Genomic DNA, 16,590 nt, shown 5'->3' with positions numbered 1-16,590 from the left:
GCTCATAGCCTATAAAACAACTTGGCTGGGATCCTGTTTCATCTGGGTGAAAGAGTGCTATCTAAATGTGAGGGATTGTTGTTATTATCAAACCCTACCCTTCCAGCTATCTGTTCATCCATCACACAGTATTTTGGTGCAAGGAGGAAAGATGATCATTAAATTTTGATGGTGATCCTAACTTGAGTTATAAATATTTCAGTGGATGAAGAACTGTTCAGGGAGAAGGGCCAGTGCTGCTAATAAGATATTAAAAGCAAAAAAAGGGCTCTCTATTTCTCTGCAAAGCCATTTTTCTCTTCAAATTCATTTCACAATGTCAGTAAGATGCTCCAAGGTGATATTTCAGAACACCAGCAGGTGGAAGGTGTTCATGCTTTTGCCTCCTGACACACAACCCCCCCCTATAATTATACTGCATGTGTATCTTGTCTGAAAGCATGTCAGAGAGACTGATTCAAAGCCCACTGAGGAAAGGGGATTCTTTCAATTTACTTCAAAAGGCTTTGTATCTGGCCCTCATTGCTTAAATTAGTCAAACAAAAATGTTTGTTTAATAAAAAAATGGGACTTTCTTCAAAGTACTTCTTTGTAGTTAAGATAATACTCTGCAGTTACTGCATATAGCAAGTTACAGTCCCAAGCACTTTAACATTACAACACTCTTGTGAGATTGTAAAATGGCAATAATACAATACTTGCCAAACAGGCAAAGTGATACAGCAGTTTAGGAGCCTAATTCTGCTTTTGTTTTGGTACTATAAATGGAGTAATCTCACTAAAGTTAATCTGGCTTCCTTTTAAAACTATGAACTAATGCCCCATTGCAGAGAACTCATACTTTTTAAATGCAGGCAACTAACCCAGCATTCCAGCAGAGAGTCATAAAAAGAAAAAAGAGAAATTGAGTTTATAAATGGACTCAGGAAACCAATATAATTGAGTTTATAGATAAGGAAGAGCATCTCATTAGAAAAATATTGCTAGCATCTGTGTCTTGGCATTTAATAGAGATGCTAATGTTATTAATAATTAGTACAGAATTAATTATTTCATGTAATTATTTGTACATTTATAGTAACATAATTAATGTTTGTACAGTGATTTAAAAAATATAGGTATTTTATTAACAGCAGAACAAATCCTGATTGCTTTATCCAGGGTACTACATTTTAGCAGAACAATAGGGAACACTGCTAAAGACTGATGGAACAATATGGGTTTCAGTTCTTACTCAGCCTTTAGTGTTAACAATAATGGGTTAAATTCTCTGCTGTCATAACTTCATTGAAGTCAGTGGAGTAATACTTGGAGAAGACAGATCTTTAATGCAATCATCCATTTCCTTATCTTCTGCCATCAGTTCCTTTTGAATATTATGGAGTGGTAGCACTACTCTAGTTAAGATTGAGACTAGTTCTTTAATGCCTCAGGCTGCTCTTTCTAACTTGTCCTTTATTATGAATATATCTGAACCCTGAACCTTTGTTGCTATTTGAAATATTTTCTCTAATTCAGTGTTTTAGAATTCATCTTTGCGGCTCTAATTATCTTAGCAACTTGCCCTTTTTATTTGCAAAAGGCAGGTCTCCCTAATCCATCACCTGACTGAATTTTTTATATTTTTTGAAAAGCCCTGTTTACTGCTCATATGGAGCTCGATTCTGCAAAGGGCAGAGACAGCCGTATTGGGTGAGCCACAGGTGAGGATGCTGCAGATGAAAGTGACTCACTTAGGGTGATTCTGGTCACACTGCTGGAAGCTCAATGATGATTCAATGATTCTTGCAGAAATATTGCTTTTACACAAGTGCTTGCTACGTACCTCACTTCCATAGCATGGCTGAGGCCTCAGCACTATTACTGCAGCCATACCGAGTCTCTTGCCCACTTATGCCCCTTTTTTGGGGTGCTGTGTACTCCTGCAGATGGGGGCATAGAAGCAGCCTGCACATGGGACACTTTTCAGAACATCCTACTATGGTAGTCTGAGAGCATGTATTGTGCATTCAGGTATCTAAAAGGGTGTCATAAGGAGGTGGGAGAAAACTTGTTCATCTTAGCCTCTAAGGATAGAACAAGAAGCAATGGGCTTAAACTGCAGCAAGGGAGGTTTAGGTTGGACATTAGGAAAAAGTTCCTAACTGTCAGGGTGGTTAAACACTGCAATAAATTGCCTAGGGAGGTTTTGGAATCTCCATCTCTGGAGATACTTAAGAGTAGGTTAGATAAATGTCTATCAGGGATGGTCTAGACAGTATTTGGTCCTGCCATGAGGGCAGGGGACTGGACTCGAGGTCCCTTCCAGTCCTAGAGTCTATGAATCAGGAGATGCTCATATCTCCTCTGCATTTCACTCTGAGCCACTTACTGGCCCACAGAAGCAACTCCTTTCATTTAACCACGATGAGTTTCAGTCACAGCTTCCCCAGCTCTTTCTGAAGCTATAGGAAACTGCCTGACCACTAGGTGTTTTACGCATGAAAGAACGGCACTGGCCAAGAGCACACTGGTAGGGAACAGTCATTAGAGGGCGCCGTGCTTGAACCTCCCGCTGCTCCTGAGTCCCAAGCAACCCTGCCCTCTACACCATATCTTATCCTCAAAACAGACATTCTGTTCTGCCAAGTCAATAAGATGTTTCTTTCCTCTTTTGGTTTGAGTGTGATTCTAGTTATTCCAGACAGACCAGAATGGTTTGTTACTAAGTTTCCTACTTTGCATTTTTAAGATATTTCCCCCCTATCTTAATTCTTAATTACTCAACAGACCAACACAATTCCAAAAAGCCACTCCCAATTTGTGGGTTAATAAGTTTTTAGTGGTGATACCTCCAGGACAGATCTGGGAACTTCTCTAGCCTCCTTTGGTAAATAGAATCTGTTCCTTAATGTTTATTTCTCTCAGTCACACTGGAACAAGCCTGCTGACTTCAAGAGAAGACGTTGGCCCCATTTCATGTATTTCTTTTTTCCCCAATGTAAAGAGTATTTTAGGTTAGAATAGCACTCAGAGTACCTGGGGTGGAGTGGCTTAGGTAGGTTTCCACTACACCCTGCCCAACCCCCAGGGTTGTTAGGGCTCAGTTTAGACCCTCAGGATTCTTCTAAGTGACTCCCCCTTCTAGGAGCTCCCAAGGTGCCTTTACAAAGATGGGGATCACTTCCTCCCAATTCCATACCCCCGAGCTCATGGGGGAAGAGAGGAAGAAGAGAAACAGGAGGGAGTGGCATAACTTGCTATAACAGCTTTACACCACTTAAGGACCCAGCTGCCCACTTAGGGCAGCTTTACGTCCTCTTTATGCTGCCAGAGAGGCACAAAGAGAATTTAGCAGGGCCAAGATTCTAGCCCCTTATTTTTTTTGTAAAAAATGAGAAATAGAGAGAGAAATATAATATACAGGAAGGGATATTTCTAAAAGGGAGAGTGAGTCCATCACTTAAGATTACAACTGTAGCACATACCAATAGATGCTGGCAAATTCAAACATAGGAATTGCCAGACTGGATCAGACCCGAGGTCCATCTATTTCAGTATGTTGTCTCCCAGAAGTGGCCAGCACCAGATTCGTCAGAGGAACAAGTCCCCAGAGATGCTTCAGGTACAGAATAACCTGTCTCCAGAGAGAGTTTCTTCCTAGATCTCACTAGTTAGAGCTTGGTTTATGCCTTCAAGCATGAGTCTCTAATAACAATCTTGGGTATTTTTTCATATTCTGCATGCCTGCATTTCAGCCATAGGTCCTGTTATTTATTCCTCCCCTCTCCATTGACAATGGCAACATGTGTGAAGGGGCCCACATTTCATGAAAGGTTGCAGATAACATATCTTTCCTCTGCAGGTAGAGATTCTCAGACATCAGACTTTTCCATGAGTGGAGGTAGAGTTGGCATAGATCAAATGGAAGGACTCTTCTTTACAATCCTTAATGCAGTGAATGTATGAGAGTGGGCATAGATCTTCTTTTATACGAACCTCCTGGCAGTCCTTCTAATGCATTGGTAAGGTTGGCCTTTTAGACTAACTGCATAGCCATGCTGACTCGCTTCATTACTGCAGTGTATCTACTACAAGGTGGCTGGTGACATGCACACCAAGTAGGAATTTGAGTAGCATTTGTAACATAGGTTTAACATTATATATGCATAGCTTTCATGTTAAATATGCAATAATGTAATAATCACAATGGCAAAATACATCTGCCTAGTTTTATATAATATCATAGTAACCATTCTATATATATTGCTGCAGAACAATATAATTATTGTTTAAGTGGCATCACAGCATAGCACTTTATAAAGCAGAAAGAGCAAACTGAAGTCAATGAAGCTACATGGATTTGTTCCAGGTCGTAAATCTTTAGACAGGTCCCCAGAAGCATCTGCTCTAAACTGGACAGATTCGGTGCAAGCAATGAAAGGGTGAGGCACAAGGAAGGGGAAAGTAAAGCCCTAGTTTGTACGCAGTGAAAGGAGTTAAATCTGTGCAGGAGACAGAGCTTTCTCAGAGGCTGGTTCAAGAGTATGGAACAAACTCCCACAGGAACTACGACCACCACAGATCTCATCACCTTCTGCTCCAAGGGCAGGGTGCACTTCAACATTACCTTCTCTAATATTAACACCTAACAGTGTGTACAGCTAAAAATAATCAAAAACAAAACCCTACCAAAAAACAATTCTCCCCTGGGGAGAGAAGGAGAGAGAACAAATCACACATAAGGGATATTAATCACACTGCTTAGTGCATGATGGGAAGGTACTCAGATACTACAATGGTGAGAGGTGATAGAAGACCCTGAATAGAACAGAATAGATTTTCAGGAGAGATTTGGAGGAGGATGCTTGGAGGAGGAGATGCTGGTAGAAAGAGGCTGTTTGAATCAAATGGACAATGTTAATAACAAGACCTGGAGTCAGGAGTGGGAGAGGGTGACAGAGGGTCTGACCCAAAGCCTGTTGTAGTCAGTGAGAAAGAAAGTATTCAAAGCAAGAAGGACATACTATTTAGATACAAAATAGAGCTGAATCTGCAATTTCTTCATCCGTCAACTTTATTTGTCCACAAAGTACCCTGCACACCTCTGATGCTTTGTAAGTAATAAACAATAATATTATTGGAGTGGTGAGAGGAGACAGGTTTTGTTAGTATGTAAGAAGAGCAGATTTTTACCCAATAAGAGTAGAGAAAAAGGGAAATACTATCCTCTTACTAACATGAGTGAAAAAAGTATCATCTGTGAGGCAGTGTAGTCCAGGGGATAGGGCACTGGATTGGGAGTCATGAGACCTGCATTTGGTTTTCTATGATGTAACCTTGGGCAAGCCACTTCTCTTCTCTGTGCTTCATTCTTCCCATCTATAAAATGGGCCAGGGCTTAAATTCTCAGAGTATTTCCCAGAGCCCCAGGGCTTGGGAGGTGCTGGGGCTCGGGGCTTCAGCCCTGTGGGATGCGCTGGGGCTCGGGGCTTCAGCCCCGTGGGAGACACCTGGGCTCCTGTGGGTTTGAAAACATTTACTGGAGCTCTGCTCTGGATGGCTCCAGCTGAATTTAAGCCCTGAAATGGACAAAGCCATACTTGTCTTCTTTTGGACAGCCTTTTGTGATCTACTGATGCTTAGCATAAATATGATTAGTATTATGGACTGGACTCTGCACTCATGTGTAAATCTGGACTAGCTCCACTAACTGCAAAGGAAATACTCCAGATTTACACCAGCACAACTGCAGGGTCTCCTATGCGGGGGAGGGGGAGTAGGGGCATTTTGTCTTGAACCACCCATTTGAGAGGGCCCCCAAACAGAGTGGTGTTGTGCCTGGCTCACAGGGTTTGCAATGCCACTAACTGAAATTTGGCCTGAAGGCCCCTCTGTCATAACATGAGGACAATCTTTAATGTGCGGGTACTGTGAGAAGGGCTGTGCACTAATACCAAGCCATGGGGATGCATTCCTGGAAAAAAAACAAAAAAACAGTTGTTTGACGTTGCTCATAGAGAGTTACAAATAACTCAATACAAGTTTGGCAGCATTCCAATCTTGAACGTAACCCTGGTTTTTATTCAGGTTAAAAGCTATGCAAGAAATCTCTGAACAGGAGCATAACTAGCAGCAGGTAATCTTTTTAACATTGAACAGAAATAAAATACCAAGATGAAACTGAAGTACGTTGACGTTTTAACATCCTCATTCCCAATTTGTATACAACAACCAGAAACTCGTTTTTATAGAGGACCGAATTCTCAAACATGCAAATTTCCCCCAAACATATTTGCACATATCCTGCAATACTGACATTACATTGCACCTAAATCTTGACTAGTAGCAGATACACTTTTAGTCCCCAACCCTGTTGATTACTCCTGCTTCCAGCATAATCTACTTGAGGGGTGCACACACATAAATATGCCGATCGTGCCCCTACCTACTAGAACTGCTTCAGAACACCTCTCTACATCTCCTGTCATGGAGACCCTATGAAGTGTGTGGGGGGGTGTCTCTGTGGGCATTGAAAGGAGCCAACATCTGAGTAGACTATATCTGACCATATTCTCCCCACCCTATCCCACCCCTTTTTTTTTCTGGTTGGTACTTTTGAACAGCATCCTATCAGAATATATCCACAGTATTTACTCTAATGCTTCAAAATGGCTATATCACACCACACAAAGACTTTGGTACAAATAGTCCATTATTTGTTGTCCTTCGGGGAATGCTGTAAAGCTTATCTTTTTAGCCAAGCCTTTGGGAAGGGAGGGGCCTAATAGGGTTGAGATTAATGGGAAAGGAAAGTGTTGGACAAATTTCTTTTTTGTATTGGGAACCGAAGAGGTCCTCAGCTGGTATAAATTGGCATAGCCTGATTGGCTTCAGTGCCAGTTTACAGCAGCTGAGGATCTGACCCCAGGTCTTGTCTTTCATGACAGCTATCTTCCTCCATCACATTTGTGCATGATAATTTCTTATTATAGAACCCAATTTTAGGCATGCTGGGCTGTGGAGCACGTTATTGCACTGACTCAGAATATGCCATCATAGAGGAGGTACATGGGGGAGGCCAGAGGAATTGCCACCAAGATCCACTCCTTCATGAATCCACAGACCTAAAACCCTTACATGGGCATCATCATAGCCTATTTGCAAGTTGGGTGGGTGTATTCCATCCCATCCCACCCCTGCTTAGTTCCTCATAAAAAAGACAGATTGTTTGGACTTTATGCACAGTGCATATCATCAGAGAACTTTGCAACCACTGGGCCTGGTTCTCTTCTTACACACAGTTTTACACCTGTGTAACTCGATTAGCTTCAATCAGAATTTACTTCTCCTACACACCAGTGTAACTGATGGTAGAAACAGGCCCTTAACCAATAATGAGTTCCCCGGGGTAGGTAACTATCATTATCCCTATTTTCCAGATGAGGAAATTGGGGCATAGTGTTTAAACAACTTGCCTAAGGTATAGTGTCTCCTACAGAGAGTAATCCTGGACAGACTTCAGCCTGTAAAGGGGGCTTACTCTTTACTGGGGTTCTCTATACTGGCCCAGGAATTTAGCAAAGGGAAGAGTATTTTGAGATTGTTTCTTAGTGGCTTTTAACAGCACAAAGAACATAAAACACAAAATTAGATTCTAACCCATTACCTCATCACAGGAAACAACAACTCAGTCCAAGCACAACAAAGGGAACTTTCATTTTTAACTCCTAGCTACTCCATGTTACAGATGTTTCAAAATTGTTAGATTTTACTGCAGCAATAAGATCTCTTACATGAGTTCTGTTAGGAATACAAAAAATACCTGGAGCCAGATCCTCAGTTGGTGTAGAGTGATTTCAGTGGAGCTATACTAGCTTACATCAGCTGGCCTCTTATGTAAAAGTATGTCTTTCATTTTCTCATGCTTCCTTGTCTGATCTTTAATTTGTACAAAATGGTTTTCATTAGATGATGATAAAAAAAAAAGACCAAGAGTCTCTCAAGAACTGTCTACTATTTCCTCATGGACACAAAAGATTTTTGATTTAGGGAGATCAATGGCTCAGTGAGTTATGCTGCCTAAATCTGCATTCAGATGGGATGCACTCAGCATGGAACTCTCTATTTCTGTGCTGAAAGGAAGGAGTTGGCTGCCTTCATAACAACATTTTCTTTTTCCCCAGAGTCCATGGCTAGGGCTCATGACTTATGCATAGTAAAGTAAAGAACTGGGGAGGCAGGAAACCTGTGAAAAAATTAATGCATCCTGAGGCTGCACTAACTTTTTGAGATTCCTAGATTTTAAGGCCAGAAGAGAGCATTATGATCAGCTAGTCTGATCTCCTGCTAACACGGACCATAAAATTTTACCTGGAAATTCCTGTAATGAGTCAGGTAACAGTGGCACTTCCTCTGTGTTGTAGAATTCCCCCTTATGGCGAGGTCCCAGAGGTAGCAGTGGACAAGAAGCCATGCTCCCAGGAAACCAAAAGTATATGCAGGAGACTGCAGACTAGAGCTGGGCAAATAATGGATTTTTTGGTTCGCTGGCAATTTTGAAAAATAAATAAATTTGAAAAAAAGGTTTGTTTTGCATCAAACCAAAAAATGAAATTTTTCAAAAGCTTTGGGGGAACTGAAAAGTGGAATTTTTTTTGAATTGCATTAAAATGAAACATTTCACTTTGATTTGACCTGAACATTTTCATTTTGATTTTGACAAAAGCAAAGGATTGGATTCACCAAACACTAAGGGAAGGGGAAAGAGAAGTAGGTTACCAGCAGGGGCGGCTCCAGGCCCCAGCACGCCAAGCGCGTGCTTGGGGCGGCATGCCACAGGGGGCACTCTGCCGGTCGCTGGGAGGGTGGCAGGCAGAGTGCCTTCGGCGGCATGCCTGCGGAGGGTCCGCTGGTCCCGCGGCTTCGGTGGACCTCCGCAGGCTGAAGCCGCGGGACCAGCGGACCCTCCGCAGGCACGCCTGCAGGAGGTCCACCGGAGCCGCGGGACCAGCGACCAGCAGAGCGCCCCCCGCGGCATGATGCCGTGCTTGGGGCGGCGAAATGTGTAGAGCCGCCTCTGGTTACCAGGCAAAGAGAAGGTCAGTTGTGACCTTTAGCTTAGTGGTTAAGGCACTTGTCTGGGTTGGGGGAGACTCAGGTTTAATTTCCCCCCTCTGCTTGATGTAGAGAAAAGATTTGAACATGTGTTTCCTGCAGCCTAAGTGACTAACTTAACCACCAAGCTGTAGAATCGGTCTCGTGGTCTTTTCCTGGCCAATGACTATTCATTATGTCATTATGAATGACAATGAATAATCATTGGACAAGAGAGAGAGTGCAAGACTGACTCTGTACCCTAGGATATGGGAGACCCAAGACCCTGCTCCAATGACTGTTTAATTATTTATACACAGTGGAATAGTTTCAACAGGAGAGAGTGAGAAATATTCACACCACAATTCCTGTAGCCCAGTGGCTAAGGCAGTTGATACAGTTCTTCTACAGGTGATACAAAGGCAAATCCCTTCTCCATCTCAGCCTTCCATTCTCTCACATCTTGACTGCTGCTGCCTTCCCTGCACCCACATCACTGCACTAGTCCATAAACTATAGCTGATAAAATAATCTTCCTTAGCTGTTTCTCCAACTACATCATCCCCACTTTAAATCCTTCCACTAGCTCTTCATTTTCCAGTGCATCAAATGTCAGCTTCGTCTCTTCACATTCATGACCCTTCACAGCTCTTACCCATTTTTGTCTATAGGTACATCTACATTTGATCTGGCAGATGTGATTCCCAGCTCATGTAGAGGTACCTGTGCAATGTGTGCTCAAGCTAGCACCTAAAACCAGCAGTGTGGCCGCACTGACACAGATGGCAAGCCTGAACTGCCACCAATGGACAAACTGTTCGTTTTAGGTGTTAGATCGAGTATGTCTACATGAGCTGGGAATCACACCTACCAGCTCAAATGTAGACATACCCTATATCAGTGTCACTCTGCCCAGCCTTGATCACTCAAGTGTCCATTTCCTCAACAACTGTTTCTGCACTCTCATTTATGCTACCCATTGGTCATGAAATGCCTTTCTTGAACTGATCAATAAAGCTGCTACCATGATGTCCATGGTTTGGACAAATGTTTGTTGTTGAATGTAAAATTGTTATGGTTGAGGATGAAATGGATGAGGTTGGTGATGTGTTTGGGGTGGAGATCTGAGGGTTGTCCGTTGTCTTGTAAATATTTGAGGCAGGCAGCTATGCCATTGTTGTGAGGGATGTTGGTGTATAGGGTAGTGACATCCATGGTGGCAAGGATGGTGTTTTGAGGGAGGTAGTTAATGTTGCAGAGTTTGTGGAGGAAGTCAGCTGTGTCCTGGAGAAAGCTGTCCCTTTTTGTGGTGAGTGATTGGAGGATGGTTTTTAAGAGTCCCGATATTCCTTCAGTAAGAGTGCTGAGGCCAGATATGAGGGATCTACCTGGGTTTCCTTGTTTGTGTATCTTGGGAAGCACGTAGAAGATCCCTAGGATGGGTTCATGGAAGATGAGTTTTTAGAGTTTCTCTTGGAGTTGTTTGGGGAAGGATCTGATGATATCCTTGTATTTCTGGGCAAACTGGGGTGTGGGTCTTGTTTGTTTTCTTTATAGTAGGTGGTGCTGGAGAGTTGTCAAGTGGCCTCATTAACATAATCATCAAGATTGAGGACCATGGGAATAGATATGGGTACTAGGATGGCTCCCCAATATGCCAACCTTGTCATGGGCCACCTTGAAGAAGAATTTCTGGACAAATGCACCACAAAACCCAGTGAGATACCTGAGATATATCTATGATATTTTCATCCTCTGGACAGACGACTTAAACTCCTTCAAAGATTTCCACCACAACTTCAACAACCACTATGCATCCATTAAATTCTCTCTGGACCACTCTCACACTAGCATCAGCTTCCTGAACATCATTATTAGCTTCAACAACGGAACCCTACAGATAACTATATACAAGAAATCCACAGATCACACCTACCTTCGCAGATCCAGTAACCACCCCAAACATACCAAGAAAATTGTTATCTGCAGCCAGGCACTCAGATACCACAGAATATGCTCTGAGGAGAAAGTCTAGGATATACATCTTAACACCCTTAAAACCGCCTTTACCAAACAAGGACACTCCACAAGAGATGCAGATCACGTCATGGAATAGGGCACCCAAATACCCTAAGAGAACTGCTTCAATACAGAAATAAAACCCCTTCCGATCGCACAGCCCTAGTTATGGGATATCATCAAATATCTACGGCTCATACTCAATGGGGATCCCATCCTGAAAGAAATCTTTCCTCAACCCCTCTTCTAGCCTTCAAACAACCCCCAGGACTCTCCAAACTCATCATCAGAAGAAAGCTCTGCACAGTCGAGGACACATCAACTCAGAGAGGAATCACCTAGATCCTATACATGCCTATCACAACATGTGGTGTACCTCATCTAGTGGACTAAATGCCCCAATAACAACTATGTGGGTGAAACCAGACAATCACTACACTCTCGAATTAATTCACACAGGAAATGATAAAAGACAAAAAACACGCTGTCACTTGTGGGTGAATACTTTTCACAAAGTGATCACTCTATATTGGACCTATCAGTCCTCATCCTCAAAAGAAACCTGCACAACACTTTCAAAAGTTGAGCCTGGGAGCTTAAATTCATAACTTTATTAAGACCATGATTTTTGGTGCCTAGCAAAGACACTGGATTTATGGCTTATTACATCAATCTGTAACCTACACACCCTCCTTTTTTCCCCTGTGCCTTGAATGATCTCTTAGAATAATGTGCTACTTATGCTCAACTACGTGTTTGATCTTGTATTTAGCTGTGATGCTCTTAATACCTTTCCCAGACTTGAAGAAGAGCTCTGTGTAGCTTGAAAGCTTGTCTCTCTCACCAACAGAAGTTAGTTCCATAAAAGATATTACCTCACCCACCTTGTCTCTCTAATATCTTGGGACTGACATGGTTACAAACCTGCTTGGATGATAGGAAGTTGCCACAGTTATCTCCAGATTGGACACTGTAATTCGGTTAGCCCCAGTATGCAGCTAGATATACTCTGAAGTTTAGACTCCAGATCCTCATGGATCTCTTTTCAGCCCCACCTCCTATCTACTCCACACTCACAAGAGATTGAGCATTCCCACTTGCTCAGAGTTTAGGCAAAATTCTGCTCTCTGTGACAAAGGTGTACATCCAAAATAACTCTATGGGCTGCAATGGAGTTATTCCAGAATTGCACTAGTATAATTTAGAGCAGAAATTTGGTCCTGTTGCTCCAGTGGGGATTCTGGATTTCCATAGAGATTTATATTGATTTCTTCCCCCGTGCTCGCTTTGGCACAGTAAGGTAACATATGGGTCAAAATTAGGGCTGTCAGGTGATTAAAAAAAATTAATCGTGATTAATTGTGCACTTAAAAAAAGTGATCACGATTAATCGCACTGTTAAACAATAGACTACAGACTGGCTAACCTAGTGAGGAGGGCTTTAAACTAGGCTTGACAGGGCCAGGTGACCAAAGCACATGGGTAAGTCAAAAACATGGAGACCTGGGAGAAAGGTCAGAATCTGGGGGGCCGTTATAGCAGAAATAAGGGAGAGACAAGATAGAACTGGGTGGGGGGATCAAATCAGTATCTTAGATGTCTGTATACTAATGCGAGAAGTTTGGGGAATAAGCAGGAAGAACTTGAAATGCTAGTAAATAAACACAACTATGACAGAGTTGGCATCACTGAGACTTGATGGGATAATACGCATGACTGGAATATTGGTATAGAAGGGTACCGCTTGCTCAGGAAGGACAGGCAATGGAAAAAAGGGAGGAGGTATTGCCTTATATATTAAAAATGTATACACCTGGACTGAGGTTGAGATAGAAATAAGAGACAGACTTGTTGAAAGTCTCTGGGTAAGGATAAAAGGGATTAAAAAAAACCCAAGGGTGATGTCATGGTAAGGGTCTACTACAGACCACCAAACCATGAAGAGGTGGATGAGGCTTTTTTTAAACAACTAAAAAAAAAAAATCCAAAGCACAGGATTTGGTGGTGATGGGGGGACTTCAATTACCCAGATATCTGTTGGGAAAATAACACAGCAGGGCACAGATTACCCAACAAGTTCTTGGAATGTATTGGAGACATTTTTTTATTTCAGAAGGTGGAGAAAGCTACTTGGGGGGAGGCTTTTCTAGATTTTATTTTGACAAATAGGGAAGAACTGGTTGAGAATTTGAAAGTGGAAGGCAGCTTTGGTGAAAGTAATCATGAAATGGTAGAGTTCACAATTCTAAGGAATGGTAGGAGGGAGAACAGCACAATAAAGACAATGGATTTCAAGAAGGCAGACTTTAGCAAACTCAGGGAATTGGTGGGTAAAATACAATGGGAAGCTAGTCTAAGGGGAAAAACAGTTGGCAGTTTTTCAAAGAGACATTATTAAGGGCATAAGAGCAAACTATCCCACTGCATAGGAAAGATAGGAAGTATGGCAAGAGACCATCCTGGTTTAACCAGGAGATCTTCAATGATCTAAAACTCAAAAAAAGATTCCTACAAAAAAGTGGAAACTCGGGCAAATTACAAAGGATGAATATAAACAAATAACACAAGTATGTAGCGTGACAAAGTTCCTCCTCTACCTTGGTGGGTCCTGCACTTATTGGCAGATTTGCTCACCTCAGTGATCTTCCCCACAGTCTGGATCAACTCCTCCTGTGTTTGATCAGGAGTTGGGAGGTTTGGGGGGAACCTGGGCCCGCCCTCTACTCCAGGTTCCAGCCCAGGGCCCTGTGGATTGCAGCTGTCTATAGTACCTCCTGTAACAGCTGCATGACAGCTACAACTCCCTGGGCTACTTCCTCATGGCCTCTTCCAAATACCTTCTTTATCCTCACCACAGGACCTTCCTCCTGGTGTCTGATAACACTTGTACTCCTTAGTCCTCCAGCAGCAGCACACCCTCTCACTCTCAGCTCCTGACATGCCCACCACAAACTGGGGTGAGCTCCTTTTTAAACCCAGGTGCCCTGATTAGCCTGCCTTGATTGGCTGCAGGTGTTCTAATCTCGGCAGGAGTGGCGACCCTGTTCTCCCCCGACCTACGGCCCGAGGTGCTGGGGGTCGCCGAGGCTGTGCCGGGCCGCCTGCTGCACCTCCGGGTCCGCATGCAGGGGCTTGTGGTTAATCTCGTCAACGTCTACGCCCCGACATCAGGCCCGGAGGTGTTGCGTTTTTATCAGCAGGCGTCCGCCTTCCTCGGCTCCCTGGATCCTCGTGAGTGCCTGGTCCTGGGCGGGGACTTTAACACCACCCTCGAGGAACGGGACTGCTCGGGGACCGAGCAGTGCCCAGCCACCGCAGACGTCCTCCGGGAGATCGTCGAACGCCACTCCCTGGTGGACGTCTGGCGTGACCACCACCCGGACGACATCTCGACGTTCACCTTCGTCCGGGTGGAGGTCCATCGGTCGCGCCACTCCCGGTTGGACCGCATTTACCTCTCACGTTTCCACCTTTCACGAGCCCACTCCTCCAGCGTTCAGCCAGCCCCCTTTTCGGATCACCACCTTGCCACCGTGACGGCCTCTCTCTGCGCAGAGAGGCCGGGGCCGGCCTATTGGCACTTTAATAATAGTTTGCTGGAGGACGCGGGCTTCGTGGCATCCTTCCAGGAGTTCTGGCTGGCCTGGTGAGGGCAGAGGCGCGCCTTTCCCTCAGCGCGGCGATGGTGGGACCTGGGGAAGGTGCGCGCCCGGCTCTTCTGCCGCGACTACACCCGGGGCGCCAGCCGACGGAGGGATGCGGCAATAGAGCAGTTGGAACTGGAGGTCTTGGAGCTGGAGAGGCATCTGGCCGCCAGCCCCGAGGATCCATCCCTCTGCGGAGCGTGCCGGGAGAAGCGGGAGGAGCTCCGGGCCCTCGAGGATCATCGAGCCCGGGGTGCCTTTGTTCGATCCCGCATCTGCCTCCTTCGGGAGATGGATCGCGGCTCCCGCTTCTTCTACGCCCTGGAGAAAAGGAGGGGGGCCAAAAAGCACGTCACCTGCATCCTGGCGGAGGACGGCACCCCCCTCACGGATCCGGCGGAGATGTGCGGGAGGGCCTGGGCCTTTTACGCGACTCTTTTCTCCCTGGATCCGACCGATCCTAACGCTTGCAAAGTGCTCTGGGACGGACTCCCGACGGTCAGCGCGGGCGACCGGGACTGGCTAGAGCTGCCTCTCACTCTGGCCGAGTTCTCGGAAGCCCTCCGTCGCATGCCCACCAATAAATCTCCGGGCATGGACGGGCTGACCGTGGAGTTCTACCGCGTGTTCTGGGACGTCCTCGGCTCAGACCTAGTCACCGTCTGGGCCGAGTCTTTGCGGGGCGGGGTCCTCCCTCTCTCGTGCAGGCGAGCTGTGCTCGCCTTACTGATGAAGAGGGGGGACCTCTGCGATTTACGGAATTGGCGTCCCATCTCGCTCCTCAGCATGGACTACAAAATCGTTGCGAAGGCCATCTCACTGTGGCTAGGGTCCATGCTGGCGGACGTAGTCCACCCGGATCAGACCTACACCATCCCGGGCCGCACAATCTTTAATAACCTGTATCTGGTCCGGGACCTCCTGGAATTAGGGTGTAGGGATGGTCTGTTGTTCTCCCTCTTGTCCCTGGATCAGGAGAAGGCGTTCGACAGGGTGGACCACGGGTATCTCCTGGGCACTCTGCAAGCGTTTGGCTTCGGACCCCAGTTTGTGGGTTTTCTCCAGGCGTTGTACGCTTCCGCGGAGTGTCTGGTCAGGCTCAACTGGACCCTGACCGAGCCAGTCAGCTTCGGGCGAGGAGTACGGCAGGGGTGTCCCCTCTTGGGTCAGCTGTATGCTCTGGCGATCGAGCCCTTCCTCTGTCTCCTCCGTCGGAGGCTGACGGGGTTGGTGCTCCGGGAGCCGGAGCTGCGGCTGGTCCTGTCAGCGTACGCCGACGATGTGCTCCTCGTGGTCCAGGATCCGGGCGACTTGGCGCGGATGGAGGCCTGCCAGGCCATTTATTCGGCAGCCTCCTCCACCCAGGTCAACTGGGTCAAGAGCTCTGGCCTGGTGGTCGGCGACGGGTGGCAGGCGAGCTCCCTCCCACCCGCGCTTCAGGCCATCCGGTGGAGCGCAGGTCCGCTGCTCTATCTTGGCGTTTACCTTTCTGCCACGCATCTGTCTCCGCCGGAGAACTGGCACGGTTTAGAGGGCGGGGTGAGGGCGCGGCTCCGGAAATGGGCAGGACTACTCCGGTGCCTCTCTCTCCGAGGGAGGGCACTGGTGTTGAATCAACTAGTCCTGTCCATGCTCTGGTCCCGGCTCAACACCCTGGTCCCGGCCCCGGATTTCCTGGCCAACCTCCGGACGGCGGTTCTGGAGTTCTTTTGGCAAGGGACGCACTGGGTCTCTGCAGGGGTCCTCCACCTGCCCCTGGAGGAGGGGGGACAGGGCCTGAAGTGCCTGCGCACTCAGGTCCATGTCTTCCGCCTCCAGGCCCTGCAGAGGCTCCTGTATGGTGCTGGTAGTC

The sequence above is a fragment of the Mauremys reevesii genome, linkage group 1 (genome assembly GCF_016161935.1).
Source record: "Mauremys reevesii isolate NIE-2019 linkage group 1, ASM1616193v1, whole genome shotgun sequence".
Taxonomy (NCBI): Eukaryota; Metazoa; Chordata; order Testudines; family Geoemydidae; genus Mauremys; species Mauremys reevesii.
Note: the sequence above shows the minus strand (reverse complement) of the source record.